The following is a 14,091-nucleotide window of genomic DNA, read 5'->3' as shown; positions in this document are numbered from 1 at the left end:
TCAGAGCTGGGCTCTCAGACAGCAGCTGCTGCTCTCCAGCTGCCCAGCTCTGAAGACAGAGCCACTGTCAACAGCAGCATAAAAGTAAGGGTTGCAGTACCATAACAGCCCCCTCCAATAACCTTGCCACCTCCCCATAAGTCCTTTTTGGGGAAAAACCCCTACAATTAAATTTCAGATTTAAATAGCTGAAATCATGAAATTTATGATTTTTAAAATTCTATGACCGTGAAATTGACAAAAATGGACCATGAATTTGGTAGGATCCTACTGATAAGCATGCCCTCTAGGTGGCTTCCTTTGGAACTCTATTGAGCATGTCCCACTGGGAGGAGGCCCAAGGGCAACCCAGGACATGCTAGAAGGATTATATCTGGCTGGCCTGGGAACACTAGGGAATCCCCTAGGAGGAGCTGGAACCTGTCGTGGAGGAAAGGGAGGTCTGGTTCTCCCTACTCTCCATGCTGCCTCCACAACCCTCACCAGGAAAAGTGGCATAAAGGAAAACTAAGAAACAGTCAAATGGAGCTTTGCTTGAGTCCAGATTTCTATTACTGTCTCCTGGATAGAAGCAAAGCTCAATTCTAATCAAAAGAAGTTCAGGACATTAAACACCTTTTCATAATCTGAATGGTACATGAATTGTAGTTTTTCCTCTTTCTCTAGATCTCTCATTTTCTATGATTTACAACAGCAATTCTCTGCTACTTTAGGTTGACAGCTGGGCAATCAAACAATAACTAAATGTATTCTTATAGGCAAGCTATTATCGTAAGCGGGTTTCTTTGCACCCATCTGTATAATTTAAAGTTTTTGGTTCAGCCTGTTTGCATACACAGCTTTGACTAAAAGCATGAGGTATCTGTAGTCTCTGCATTTTAACTATAGAATGTAAACATGGTTAACAAAATTTGCTCTACAGAAAACCTTGGACTTTCAGTGCACTTTTCCTTTCAAAGATCATCTTAAAGAGTACAACTTTGTCACGCAGAATCATAGAACTATTGGGTTAGAAGGGTTCACAAAGGTCATATAGTCTAACCCCCTGCCAAGATGCAGGATTTGTTGTGTCTAAACCATCCAAGACAGATGGCTATCCAGACTCCTTTTGAAAACTTCCAGTGAAGGAGCTGCCACAACCTCCCTAGGCAGTCTGTTCCATTGTCCTACTGTTCTTACAGTTAGGAATTTTTTTCCTGAGATTTAATCTAAATTTGCTATGCTGTAGTTTTAACCCCCTGCCTCTTGTCCTGACCTCTGTGGCGAGAGCAACTTTTCTTCATCTTTTTATGACAACTTTTCAAGTATTTGAAGATTGCTATCATGTCCCCCCTTAATTTCCTCTTGTCCAAACTAAACATATCTGGTTCCTTCAGCCTTTGCTCATATGGCTTGCATTTCATCTCTTTGATCATCTTTGGCAATCACCTCTGTATCCTTTTCAGTTTCTCTCTCACCTTTCTATAAATTGGTGACCAAAATTGGACACAGTACTCCAGCTGAGGCCTAACCAGTGCTGAGTAGAGCGGTACTATCACTTCCCATGACTTGCATGTTATGCCTCTGTTAATGCAACCTAAAATTGCATTTCAGATTTTTTTTTCCCCAACAGCATTGCGTTCCTGGCACATGCTGAGGTTGTGATCCACCACAACTTCCAGATCCTTCTCAGCAGTTTGCTGCCAAGCCAGTTATCCCCCATTCTGTATTTGTGTATTTGGTTTTTCTTATGTAACTCTTCTGCCCGTCAGCGTTGGCAGCAACAAAGGCCAGGTTCAGTATCTAGGGGTTCTGTTTCACTAACACAATGCAAAACCAGCTCAAGCCCCCATCCAGTGACCTGGGACAATTACATACCACCCCCCTGGGCACCTCTAAGAGGCCATACTTCCCCTTTCGCAAGCACAGAGTCTGAGTGTAGCAAAAGCCTTTTAATAAAGGAGGGAAACAATGAGGCATTACATTAGGGAAACACCACAAACAGGATTCATAACACAAACCAAGACCCACCCCCAAGTAAGTTTGGCAGCATCCTTTTTCCCCCCACAGGGTCTTAAGTCCAGCAACCCAAAAGTTACCCACAGTTTCTGTCCTTGGTCAATGCAGCCTCCAGAGTTCAGAAGTTCATCTGCAGAGTTTACCTCCCAGCCTGGGTGGAAGTATGGCAGGCCTCTTACATGCTCCGCTGCTCAGGTTGACAGCTGATTGCCACACCTCTCTGTGGGGTTCTGCTGCAGTCTTCACCACCAGCTGCACCTCTCCACCAGCCATCCTGCTGGCCACTCCGCTCACCATGCCTCTCCACTATCTGCTCCTCTCCGCTAGCCATCCTGCTAGCCACTCACCAACTTGTTTTCAGGCCCCCCTACTTAACACAGCTCTTAGTGACTTCAGCACTCAGTTTTTTTAAGCTGGTAGTAGGAGCACCTCAGTGCTGGTGCTCCACTAGCCCAAAGTAGGTCTAATGCTTAGACCTAGGTATCAGGGATTTCAGCTCTGCAGCATGTAACAAAACTCCTAATAGAGTCAAAATTAGCTCTATTACTACACAGTGGAGAGAGGAGGGGGCAAAAGCCATGTTCAGGGTCCTCAGAAGGGGCCCATACTACCAGGTACAAATACCTCTCCCCAGTCTCTCTCAATTCACTGGCTTTTGGAACCCATGTCTCTTGCCTGGTGAGGGCGAGTCCCTCCATCATAAAATGCCAAGTACAGTTCTACTGTTCTTGAGTCACATAACCAGGATAACAACCCTTTATTACTCCTGCCCCAATAACAAAGACACTGGGGATCCCACAGCAGCCAAAGTAACCATTTGGACAAGCAGTCCATCATGCTAGGCAGGGTGGGTGTGTCCAGGCAAACGAGATCAGCCCCTGAAGTCCTTTTCCACAACTTACTACCAGATGTCAGGGTAGAGCTCATTCTGACTCTGCTTACACTTAAGTGTAGCACCTTACATTTGTCTTTGCTGAATATCATTTTTTTGTATGTAGCCCAGTTCTCCAATTTATAAAGATCCCTCTAATGGTAGCTCTATCCTCTGGAGTGTTGCCAACACGCCCTAGATTTGTGTCATCTGCAAATTTTATCAGTATGTTCTCTTTTCCTACATCCAGCTCATTAATAAAGATGTTTAACAACACTGGACCCAGAACAGATCCCTGTGGAACCCCACTTGAAACCTCTCTCCAATCTGACATCATTCATCAGTAGTTACTCTTTGTTTTCAGTTGTTTAATCAGTTATGTATCCCTTAATGATAGTTCTCTCAAGCCCACATTTCTCCAGCTTACTTATCGGAATGTCATGTGGGACTGTGTCAAAAGCCTTTTGTGACATCTTTTTAGAGCCTATTTTTATAGTCTTATGCAGAAAGGATACTGTAAACTTCATATGATCAAAAATAATCTTTGGACAGAGATTGAGAATGAAACAAATAAAATGTTAAATGCACCTCTTTTATGATTTTTCACATATGATGAAAAAAGTACAGTTAGAAGAATGTGAGGGTTCAGTCAATGAAAGTTTTCTCTCATTTCCACATGCACTCCATCAGAAGTAGCTCAAACAAATGAAATTTGTGCATCCTCAGGTCTCTGTGGAAAAATAAAGGCTTGTGTAATCTCACTCCAGAAAAGTTATTCATCACAAGGTTGTCTGGCCATTTTATAATCCTTCATAAGGTTCCTCCTGGGCTCTCAGAATTAGAAATATATTGCAATTACCACCTTCAAGGCAGCAGTCTGGTGTCTGCTATCACTTATCCCAAAGTAAATTTGGAGTAACTCCACTTAGGGCAATTGTGTTACACCAATGTAAAACCAACGTGTGTGAGATCAGATCAGATACAGAAAAGGGATGATTTAACCAGTGGTTCTCAAAGCCGGTCTGCTGCTTGTGCAGAGAAAGGCCCTGCTAGGCCGGACCAGTTTGTTTACCTGCTGCGTCCGCAGGTTTGGCCGATCGCGGCTCCCACTGGCCGCGGTTCGCCGCTCCAGGCCAATGGGGGCTGCGGGAAGCGGTGCGGGCCAAAGGACGTGCTGGCTGCCCTTCCCGCAGCCCCCAATGGCCTGGAGTGGCGAACCGCTGCCAGTGGGAGCTACGATCGGCTGAACCTGCGGACGCAGCAGGTAAACAAATCGGTCCGGCCTGGCAGGGGCTTTCCCTGCACAAGTGGCGGACTAGCTTTGAGAACCACTGATCTAAACAAGATGGAAGGCCCTATGAGCATGTCAGGTGGCTGGCCTTTTAAAGGTACGCAACCAACTCTCTTCCGCGGGTGTGGAAAATGAGGGAGATCAAGTGACTGGTTGGTCCTGTGACACATCAGGGCTCTTGGCTAGATAAGGATGAGGTTTAGGGACAGACTTCAGGCAGGGAGGCCTGGGAGTAGGCATGAGAGAGGCAGAGGCAGTCATTAGCAGAGAAAAAACTCCAGCTAGGCTTGGGCTGGGAGTGGCCTGCCATTGCAGGAAGGACTCCTAACAGGAAGGCTGGAGAGAGGCTTGACAATGAGTGGGGAAGGATGAATCTATAAACCTTAATATAGGAACTTTATTTTTGGATTTTGAGGACTCTGTTTTGGAACTATCTATGATGATAAACCAGCCCAATAAGGGTGTTATTGGCTATGAGAAAGCCTTGGTAAAATTATTGAGAAGCCCTGTGAAAAGGGAAACTTAGGGAGGGATGTTACAGGGCCATTCCACAAGGAGGTGCTGTGGAAGTGCCCGCCCAGTTAAAGAGGGCAACATCAGCACAGCAAAACTTGCACAGCAAAACTTAGGAAGAGAGTATTGCTGGTGTCCAGTAGTAGAATTTTTTGTTCAAAATAAATAGTGCCCCATTCTTCCCTGGCACAAGATGGTCTCTGCAGGAACTGTGGAGTCAGCTCCATAAACATCATTCTGTATGTAGGAAGCCCCAGCATAGATGCATTCTGGGGCAGGCAGGGAACACATCAGGGTGAATGCTGGAGTGACCTAACCAATCCTGTGCCCCAACAATTCTGCACTGTTACAGTGAGCCATGGGCTATTGTAAGTGGTAATGAGTTAGGGTAGGCTGTGCTGGGAACTAAATTTAGAAGCCAGCAGTTTCTGCCTAGGGAAGTACAGGCTCCTCCCCTTTGTCCCTGTGCAAGTGCAGGGATGACTTTGGCGCAGTATGAAAGAATGGTTCACCTTCATATGAAGTTCTCTCCTATAGATGGGATACCAGTCTTGATAGACAACATGGTTCCAAATCAAGCGTGCAAATCTAGCCACCCTGGTGCACTGGATTCAGATCCAAACTTCATGATAGATTCCCTGTTACCATAATGGATTGAACCAAAACCTGGTAACATGACTTAAAAAGACACACATCCAGGGTAGCATGATTTAAAGAGACACACATCTACCTTACATATTAAGCTATTACAAAACCTTTGAGCAGCTGTCACATACTGGAGCAGGTCTGCTTCGAAAAAGTAAAAATCCTTCTGACAGAGACTCAGACAAAGTTTTGCTGTTCATTTTCCCTTGCATAGGAAATTGGAAAACACTCTCCCCCCTGCAGCTCATATATTTTCAGAGACAAAGAAAAAAGAGCTTGAGAATAGATCAAATGCAGGAAGGCAGGAACTAAACAGGACTTCAGCATAGATGGAAAAGGAGAACAGTGTCCCAGAATCAGCACTTGAGTCACCCTACCCAAAAGCAGAGAATGGGAAAGAGCTTTTTAATCTTTCCTTAAAAGTAAACAAAATACATAGATAAAGAGGTGAAGAACCTTTAAATAAGATTTCCAGGGCACCCACCTTCCACACATTTATTGCTGTTCTGGGTGTAAACAGCTGAATAATGGTAACAGTGCATGTCTAATTTGTCTAAAGAGAGGAAAGGTTACCCAGTGGCTAGAGCATGAGCGGCACATAGCATAGGCTGGGGAAGCCTGTGCCTCCCCAAACAGCCCCACGTGGCTCTGCCCATGTTCCACCCCAAGGCCCCAGCTCAGGCAGGCTACCTCCTCTTCTGGGAAACCTGCTTGGGGCTGGGGCTAGGGTGGCTGGCCTGTGGCCGGGACTTGGTGTGGCTGGGGCTGCTGCTGTGGGGCCCCTGTTGCTGGGGCCACGCCGCCCGACACTCTGGGATTGGGGGACACATGGGAGGTCCGGGGCAAGAGGGGGCTGGCAGCCATGGTGGGGGTCCCTCTAGTCTTTGGCAGGGGAAGGGGAGTGGGAGGAGCAGGGGCTGAGGTGGAAGGACCAGGCCGGACTAGCCTCCCCACGCCGCTGGTTCACTCACTGCCCATGGGCTAGGTGGTCAGGAGACCTGAGTTTAAGTCCCTGCTCTGCCACAGACTTCCCCTGTGACTTTAGGCAAGTCACTTTGTCTCTCTGTGGCTCAGTTCCCATCTGCTAAATGGGTATAAATGAACACCAACTTTTGTAAAACATTTACCTTGCATGAAAGGTGCTATATAAGTGCAAGGCATTGCTATTTTATGCTACCATAACAAACCTTCTTCATTGACTAGTACTTACGACTTATCTCACAGGAGGGTTATGTGGATAAATCCATTAAAGAAACTGAGTCACTCGGTTACAATGATAATGGGACAATATAAGTACCTTAGATAGGCAGGTTTACTTGAATAAAAGATATATACACTCTTCCTACACACACTCATTGTGTACACAGATAGTATTGATGTTGAAATAATCAGTCTAAGAGTGAAGTTTAGCTAGCTTAGTCATATAGGGCCTGATCCAAAAACCCCTGAAGTCCATGGAAAAAATTCAACACTTTGGATCAAACCTACAGTTTTAAGGTTGACATTTTTGTGTGTTGAATGTGAAATGAGTGAAGTGTTCCCCAGTTTTGGATCAAGCTCTGAAGTCCTTATGTAGAGAAAATAGTCCCTGAAGTGGCATTAAATAAAAAAATCAGAACTGGACCCTCAATTTTCAGTAGACGTTTCCTCATTGCAAAACCCACTATGCAGTTTAATGCACATTAACACTTCTGGCTGTCAAGAAAAGTCCAGTAATTGAACAGTGGGGTAGTGCAGGTCAGTATTACTTGGAAGAGCTGTGTGTGTGAAAGCTTTCCCAGCACTACTCACCCTGTGCTCATGTCAGGGTTCCCTCCCCACTCTGAACTCTAGGGTACAGATGTGGGGACCCGCATGAAAGACCCCCTAAGCTTATTTCTACCCGCGTAGGTTAAAACTTCCCCAAGGCACAAATTCTTTGCCCTTGGAGGGTACGCTGCCACCACCAAGTGATTTAACAAAGAATCAGGGAAAGGACCACTTGGAGTTCCTATTCCCCCAAAATATCCCCCCAAGCCATTACACCCCCTTTCCCAGGGAGGCTTGAGAATAATATCCTAACCAATTGGTTACAAAGTGATCACAGACCCAAACCCCTGGGTCTTAGGCCCACAGAGAAATCAGGTTCTTAAAAGAAGGATTTTATTTAAAAAAAAAAAAAAAAAAAAAGGTAAAAACCACCTCTGTAAAATCAGGATGGAAAATAACTTCACAGGATAACAAAAGATTCAAAAACACAGCAGAACTTCCTCTAGGCTTAGTTTCAAAGTTACAAAAAACCCAGGAATAAACCTCCCTCCAGCAAAGGAAAAATTCACAAGCAGAACAAAAGATAATCTAACATGCCTTGCCTGGCTTTTACTTACAATTTTTGTAATATGAGAGACTTGTAGGATGGTTTATAGGAGAAGGAGTTTTCTGACCTGATGCTTCTCTGCTTCCCAAAAGAACACACACAACAAAGCCTTCCCCCCCTCCCCCAAGATTTAAAAGTATCTTCTTTCCCCATTGGTCCTTTTGGTCAGGTGCCAACCAGGTTATTTGAGCTTTTTAACCCCTGATAGGTAAGGAGGAATTCTAGGCTACCCTTAGCTGTATGGTTATGACAGCTCAGTTCTGCTGCCCCATGTTGAGAGAAGTGCTTTTCTCCATGAGTAATCCCACTGAACTCAATGAGGACTCCTTAGCATGCAGGTGACTGAATCAGGAGCACTATGAACAATGGTGTGAGTCTCATTTTCTTGACCAATACCATTCACTCCTAAGTATTTTTTTTAAAAACACAGTTCCCAGGTTAGTTTTCTTGTGCATAATGTGGAATAAGTTTGGAGTGAAAATCTAGACTCCTGTTTTAGCAGAAACATTATTTGATTTTCATGTTTGATTTTCTTGCATTCATGTGTAACAATGCCAAAACTACGCTAGTGACCAAAATCCTACTCCTTTTACTCATGTAAAAGGCCTCACGGCAGGCAGTGGGACTACTCACAGACAGCCACATTCTGCTATCCTTACTCATAGCAAGTAGTACCACAAATGAGCAGGATTTAGACTTAAGAGTAAGTTATTTTGTGCAACTGGTTCCAAATAGCCCAACCTTTGCAATAATAATCATCATCACAAGTATGTGGCAATTTTCTTTATAAATCAAAATATTTTTAAAAACTAATATGTGTGCAAATTTCAAATACAGCGCTATCAGAGCCACTGCAAAGTAGTCAGCCACAACACATGAGAAACATAATTAGACCAATGTGACAACTCTTCCACCACTGGGTTGGGCTGAAACCTGCCTAGGTTTCACTGACTGACAGGCTTCTTACCCCCTCAGGGAGCAGCCACTCAACCTCCACATACAGGAAGCTGAAACTGTGTTACAGAGTATAGCTCAAAGGAAAGGAGAAGAGAGGCAGCTCCCCTAGAGCAGCGGCCAGATTATTTTTGTGGTAAGGGAGTGTGTGTGTCTGGTGTCCCCATATCAACTGTAGTTGTCTGCTGCCAGAAAGGAGTAGCTATATAAGGTGCCAGCTCCTGGTGCAAATTGGAGGACAGCTGGTTCCTGCTACTACATCCCAGTTTCTTTTTCATTGTCCCCCAGTTCCTGCATCCTGCCTGCACCCTGGCTGGGTGTTTCTGTCTTGCTCATAGTTATGATAGTTTGGTGGGCAGCCAAAAAGCTGAGGATACAAGTTATAATAGCATTTCCTTCCCCCAGAAGTCTTTGTGGCAGGGGAACAGAGCAGGACAGACCTAGATGTTCCTGCCCTCTGGTGCTATCCTGAGGTCAGTAGGGACCACAGGGCATTTGTGGGATAAGGGACAAAAGGCCATGCAAATTCTATGAGGGGGCAAACCTTTCCCCAAAAGCTATGATTTGGAAGAAACTAAGTGGGAACTTCATGGAACTTTCTAGCCCCATAAGGGTTTCTCTCACTAAGAGTGTGAGCAGATGGCCAAGATTTTCAAAGATGGGTAACTACATTTAGGCTCATAAGTCCACATTTAGAAAACTAAATGGGAGGGCTGATTGTCAAAAGGTCTGAGCATCCAGCAGCTCCCACTGACTTGATGTAGATAGGCATCTAAATATAGATTTAGGAACCTATCTTTAGTTTTTGAAAATCTTGTGCAATCTGTGTCTGAGATAGCATTGTGACAGCAGTGTGTCTAGGAGACACTAAACAAATATTCTCCTCTACATTCTAAACAAGCCTTAAATAAATAAGTAGAGAACAGAGTTATTACCCAATCAGTAAAAAAAAAAAAACAAATTCCTAAGTACCCTACAGATTTTTGGAAAAGAATCATGCACACACTTTTTTTTTTTTCAGAAAAATTACAACAACAAAATGAATAAGTCCCAAGTTACAGATCAGACAGTTTCTTAAGAAGATTTTAGTGCTTGTTATTACACAAATGCAATTCCCACTGCCAAGAGTAATCTAATGTATTCTTGGCATGCTTAGTAAGTCTTAAATCATGCTACGCTGAGTACATTCTGCTTGAAGTACAGAAGAAGGAAATTTCACTCTGAGATCTGAATTTTAAAGGTTTTCTTACACACCGTGAGTCTAATCCCAGTCATTTTTTAAACAAGGCCTCCCTTGAGCTGAACGGGTTTTTGCCTGTACGGGAACTGCAAGATTGACCACAGTGTCTGTTGTATAATTGGTATCTTCTGATTTTCTTAGAAACTACCCACCTGCATTTTGGTACTGTTGCTGTAATTTTACATGACTAATTGCACAACAGATTAAGACTCCAACATGTTTTATGGGACATATTAATATCTCTTTCAAATGTGGTTTTAACAATAAAATCTCAAACTTTTAATTGCCCTTTTATAAAAGGAAACGGGCACGGCCTCTCTCCAGTCTCTCCTTTCTCGGAACCATGGCTTTATGACTACATTGATGATCCAGTCAATAATTAAGGTTTGTTTTATGAGGTAGCGATGCTTTGCATGTATATAGTGTCTTTCATGTAAGGACCTCAACACACTTTCAACAGTTGGTATCATTCATAACCATTTTACAGATAGGGAAACTGAGCCTGAGAGAGATTAAGAAACCTACATAAAATCACACAAAGCCAGTGGCATAGTAAAAATCCAGTTCTTCTGTCTTCCAGTCCCCTGTTCTAACCCTAAGACCATGCCACAGCATTAGCACCCTGCGAATCATTTATTTTGGCCATCAGATCAATGGAACTTCAATACAGCCTCTTATTTTAAAAAACGAAATTCTACTATATGGCAAAAATCTGTGATTAACAACAACAAAAAAATGCACAGATGTGTCCTCTGACCACTTCAGTGCTGCCTAATGTATTAAGTACACGGGGCAAACACACCTTCGGTACTGCCTTATATAGCAGTACAGTAGAACACTAGCACTTAAAAGAATGGCTTTGCTGCAACAGCGCAGTCAAATGAAGCTGAGTGACTAAAGCAGAATGCAGTAATGAAATGGGTAATGTCTTTCAATAATTGTATTTTTATAGTAGTGCTTTTACAGGGCATTGTACTGGTTACGTCCCACCGAAGCTCTATTTTGAGGGTTGATGGAAGGGCTTAAATTCTCATAGAGTATTTCCCGGAGGCCCCCCCGGTCCCCCAACATGCTATGAAAACTCTGTGGAGGGGGGCTCCGGCTGAATTTAAACCCTGCTTGACAGGGTGCATAGCCCTTGTGCTGACCCTGTGCACCAAGGTGACTTTCACTGTTTTTGACTAAAAAGGCTGAACAGACAAAGCTTTACACTGGAATCTTGAGCAGTTATGTCAGAGTACGGCACACATTCAAAGGAGGCATTCTCCAGAGATTCAGGCGTATCTTTTCCTCCTTGACAGCCATTAATGGGAGTTACTTATGTGTGCTGAGGAGAGATTATGGCCCTTACTAAATCGATGTATACCTTTAGGGTAGCATACAGGTTATATGTATGCATATGATCCATATATATATAAATCAATGGAGTTTGCAGATATGTCTCCAGTATGTTTGATCTTGGGCCAAATCCTGATCCTAGCAGCACCAACAGCACTGAGTCCTCAGAAGCTATGTGGCCATGGATACAACTGTGGACTTTGAGAGAGACCCCAGAGGTGGCTGTAGGGCATCTGTGCAGCTGCCATATTTGTGATCCTGCCCCATATGACCGTCACCATCACACATGGCAATCATGCTCTTTGGGATGATGTCACTAATCTCTGAGGCCTCAGTAAATTGAGGGTAGGGAGAAAGGGTTGCCTTATTCCCTTTCCCCTGTGCAGCTCCAGGATTCCTGTCTGCAGGAAAACCCTCTTTCCCCACCATTTGCATACCAGGCCGACAGTAAAGCAGGGCTAGGATCTGGGCCCTAGTACTTATACTGTTGTACTCCTCTGGTGGTGACATCTCAGGCAAGTCTATTTCAACACTGGCTGTCAATGCATATTCCAAATCCGGGGAATACTTCAGAGACTGCAGTGCTCCTTCAAGAGACATTTTGAAACCAGACAATTGTATAAGTCTGTCTCTTCCACTCCAATAGGCTCTGACAGTCTCTAGTGCATACAGAGTCTGCTGTTCCCAAGAATTACTGGGGAGCGAGGACGCAATGTTCTCCAGTTTCTGAAAAAGCCGGAGGAAATTATAAGAAGTCCTCAAAAGCCGCAGATTGTTTTTATAGCATTGTTTGCCTTCTACAAAAGTAATAGATATTAGAGAGAATGTTGTTTTTTATATTTCAGGAATTAAGGGTTAAAATGAATACTGAAAGTTTAATGATTGCAAAAAGAATAGCACTGAATGATTGTAAAGTAAAAAGACAGTTTGCTTATCCATGAATATTTAAGTGATCTTAGAAAGAGAAATCCATGCATTAGAGCAGTAAGTCATGGCATTTTTAGATAGTCTCCCTTGGCTTGTGATGGATTGGCCACTTTGCGCTGTTCACACTAGGCCCTACCAGTCTTTTATTGATGAGTTGGCAAGAATATGCATGTACGTAACCCAAGTTAACATATTGTTGCTACTTGTCCACCACTAATGATTAGACCCCATATAGAGGTACGCAGGGGTTACTGTAATTTTTCACCAGTAATGTATCTAAATCTAAGTAAGGGTGCCACTACAGGTAGAAAATAATATTAAATAGATACAAAAGCCCTGGCATATCTGGTGCCATTTCTTCCTCCTCTCCTCTACTTCTCCTAGCTTCTTCTGTTTTGCTTTTCACCTGTTGCATGTACGAGGTTTCTTTAAAAACACACAAAAAAGGCCCTGAGTGTCTTTATGTTCTGCAGTGAAAAACGGAGGCTCCCCAAATTAGATGCCTCTTTTGAAAACTGAAAATATGGCCTTAAAAATTTCTGTCTCAAGTTCCCCAGAGATATTGCAGGATTTTCTCCTCCCAGTAATGGTTGGGTATCCTCTGTATCCTACCCCTCACTGGCTTGGAAAACTTCCCCAACCTCAAGGCCCAGCCCAAGATCTGTGATAATTTCAAAGGGCTAAAGACATAAGTCATTGACTGTTTCATAGAGACATTGACACAAAGTGTTTCTGAAGGGTTTGGAGGTTTGCCTTAATGGGCAATAGGAATGTATGCTCAGTTCTGCAAAACGTTGAACATCTCCTGGCAAGTGTCAAGTGTCATCAAGTTGCATTGAAGTCACTTGGTGTTAGAAAGTCACTTGGTGTTAGAAAGCGGGCTCTGAGAGACAATCTTAGGTTGATAGTCCATAGGAGTCTATCTGTAAATCATCAGAGAAAAATTCAACTCATGTTTTTAATGCACATATGATCTGATGAGATGTTTATGTTGTATTTGGATCATGAGTCAAGTGCTGCATTCAAAGTCTGGATGCCTATTGGAAGGATATCTGAAATTCTTTGGTCTGGGATTCTAACAAGATCAGGTTTTCTTCTGAGATTTCCAGTACTTCCTGGCTCCAGCAAAGTTAGAAATACATAAGAACAGACTTTCCAATAGTATCTTGATACTACCGCAAAGGCAAGCAAAGAAAAGGAAAAAAGACAAACTATACTAAGCAAAACTATTAAAATTCAATTCAGATTTGAAAGTAGGTTCAATATTTGCCATTGCAGAACACAGATCAGTGGTCCATCTAGTCTGGGAACCTGTCTCTCAAAGTACCACATGCTTTATTGCTGTTGTTCCCAAACTGGGAGCCACCAGGAGCTGGCTGGTCACATGAATCATAGAATATCAGAGTTAGAAGGGACCCTCAGGAGGTCATCTAGTCCAACCTCCTGCTCAAAGCAGGACCAATCCCCAATTTTTGCCCCAGATCCCTAAATGGCCCCCTCAAGGATTGAACTTACAACGCTGGGTTTAGCAGGCCAGTGCTCAAACCACTGAGCTATCTCTCTCTCCACATGATGATGGCTCTTCTCCTTGTTTCCAGCTGATAGCTGTAGTTTAAAATTAAATAGAACACTGCATTAAATAAATACTTTCCTAATATCTCTTTTCCATATAAACAACTGTTGTGGTTGTCCCAGGGATAATATGCAATGAGAGCTGGAAGGAGAAGAGGTGATTGCAAATCATGAGTGGGTAAGGAGAGGTGATTGGTGTGATTGAGAATGATACGGTGTGTGTCCACAAAGCAATATCTCTGTTAAGGTGTGGTCCACATTATCAAAAAGTTCGGGAAATGCTGCTTTAGCAGAAGGCACAAAATACTCTCAGTACACTCACCCAAGTGTGCAATATGTATCTCAGAAGGCCTGACCCCATCATGTAATCAGCTGCAACCCTGAAG

General features: G+C 43.5%; 1 long non-coding RNA gene across 1 annotated transcript in view; it reads right to left on the bottom strand.

The window, feature by feature from the left end:
• Nucleotides 1-3,507: 3,507 nt before the first annotated feature.
• LOC144267275 (uncharacterized) overlaps nt 3,508-14,091 on the bottom strand; it is a 35,923-nt gene continuing 25,339 nt past the window's right edge. The window contains exons 4-5 of the long non-coding RNA XR_013346574.1: nt 13,649-13,738; nt 3,508-3,599 (exon numbers count right to left, since the gene is read on the bottom strand). This is a non-coding gene — a long non-coding RNA (uncharacterized LOC144267275). The remainder of the gene's footprint in view (nt 3,600-13,648; nt 13,739-14,091) is intronic.

This window comes from Eretmochelys imbricata, chromosome 7, assembly GCF_965152235.1.
Source record: "Eretmochelys imbricata isolate rEreImb1 chromosome 7, rEreImb1.hap1, whole genome shotgun sequence".
NCBI classification, from domain to species: domain Eukaryota; kingdom Metazoa; phylum Chordata; order Testudines; family Cheloniidae; genus Eretmochelys; species Eretmochelys imbricata.
Note: the sequence above shows the minus strand (reverse complement) of the source record. Positions and strands in the feature narration are given on the sequence as shown.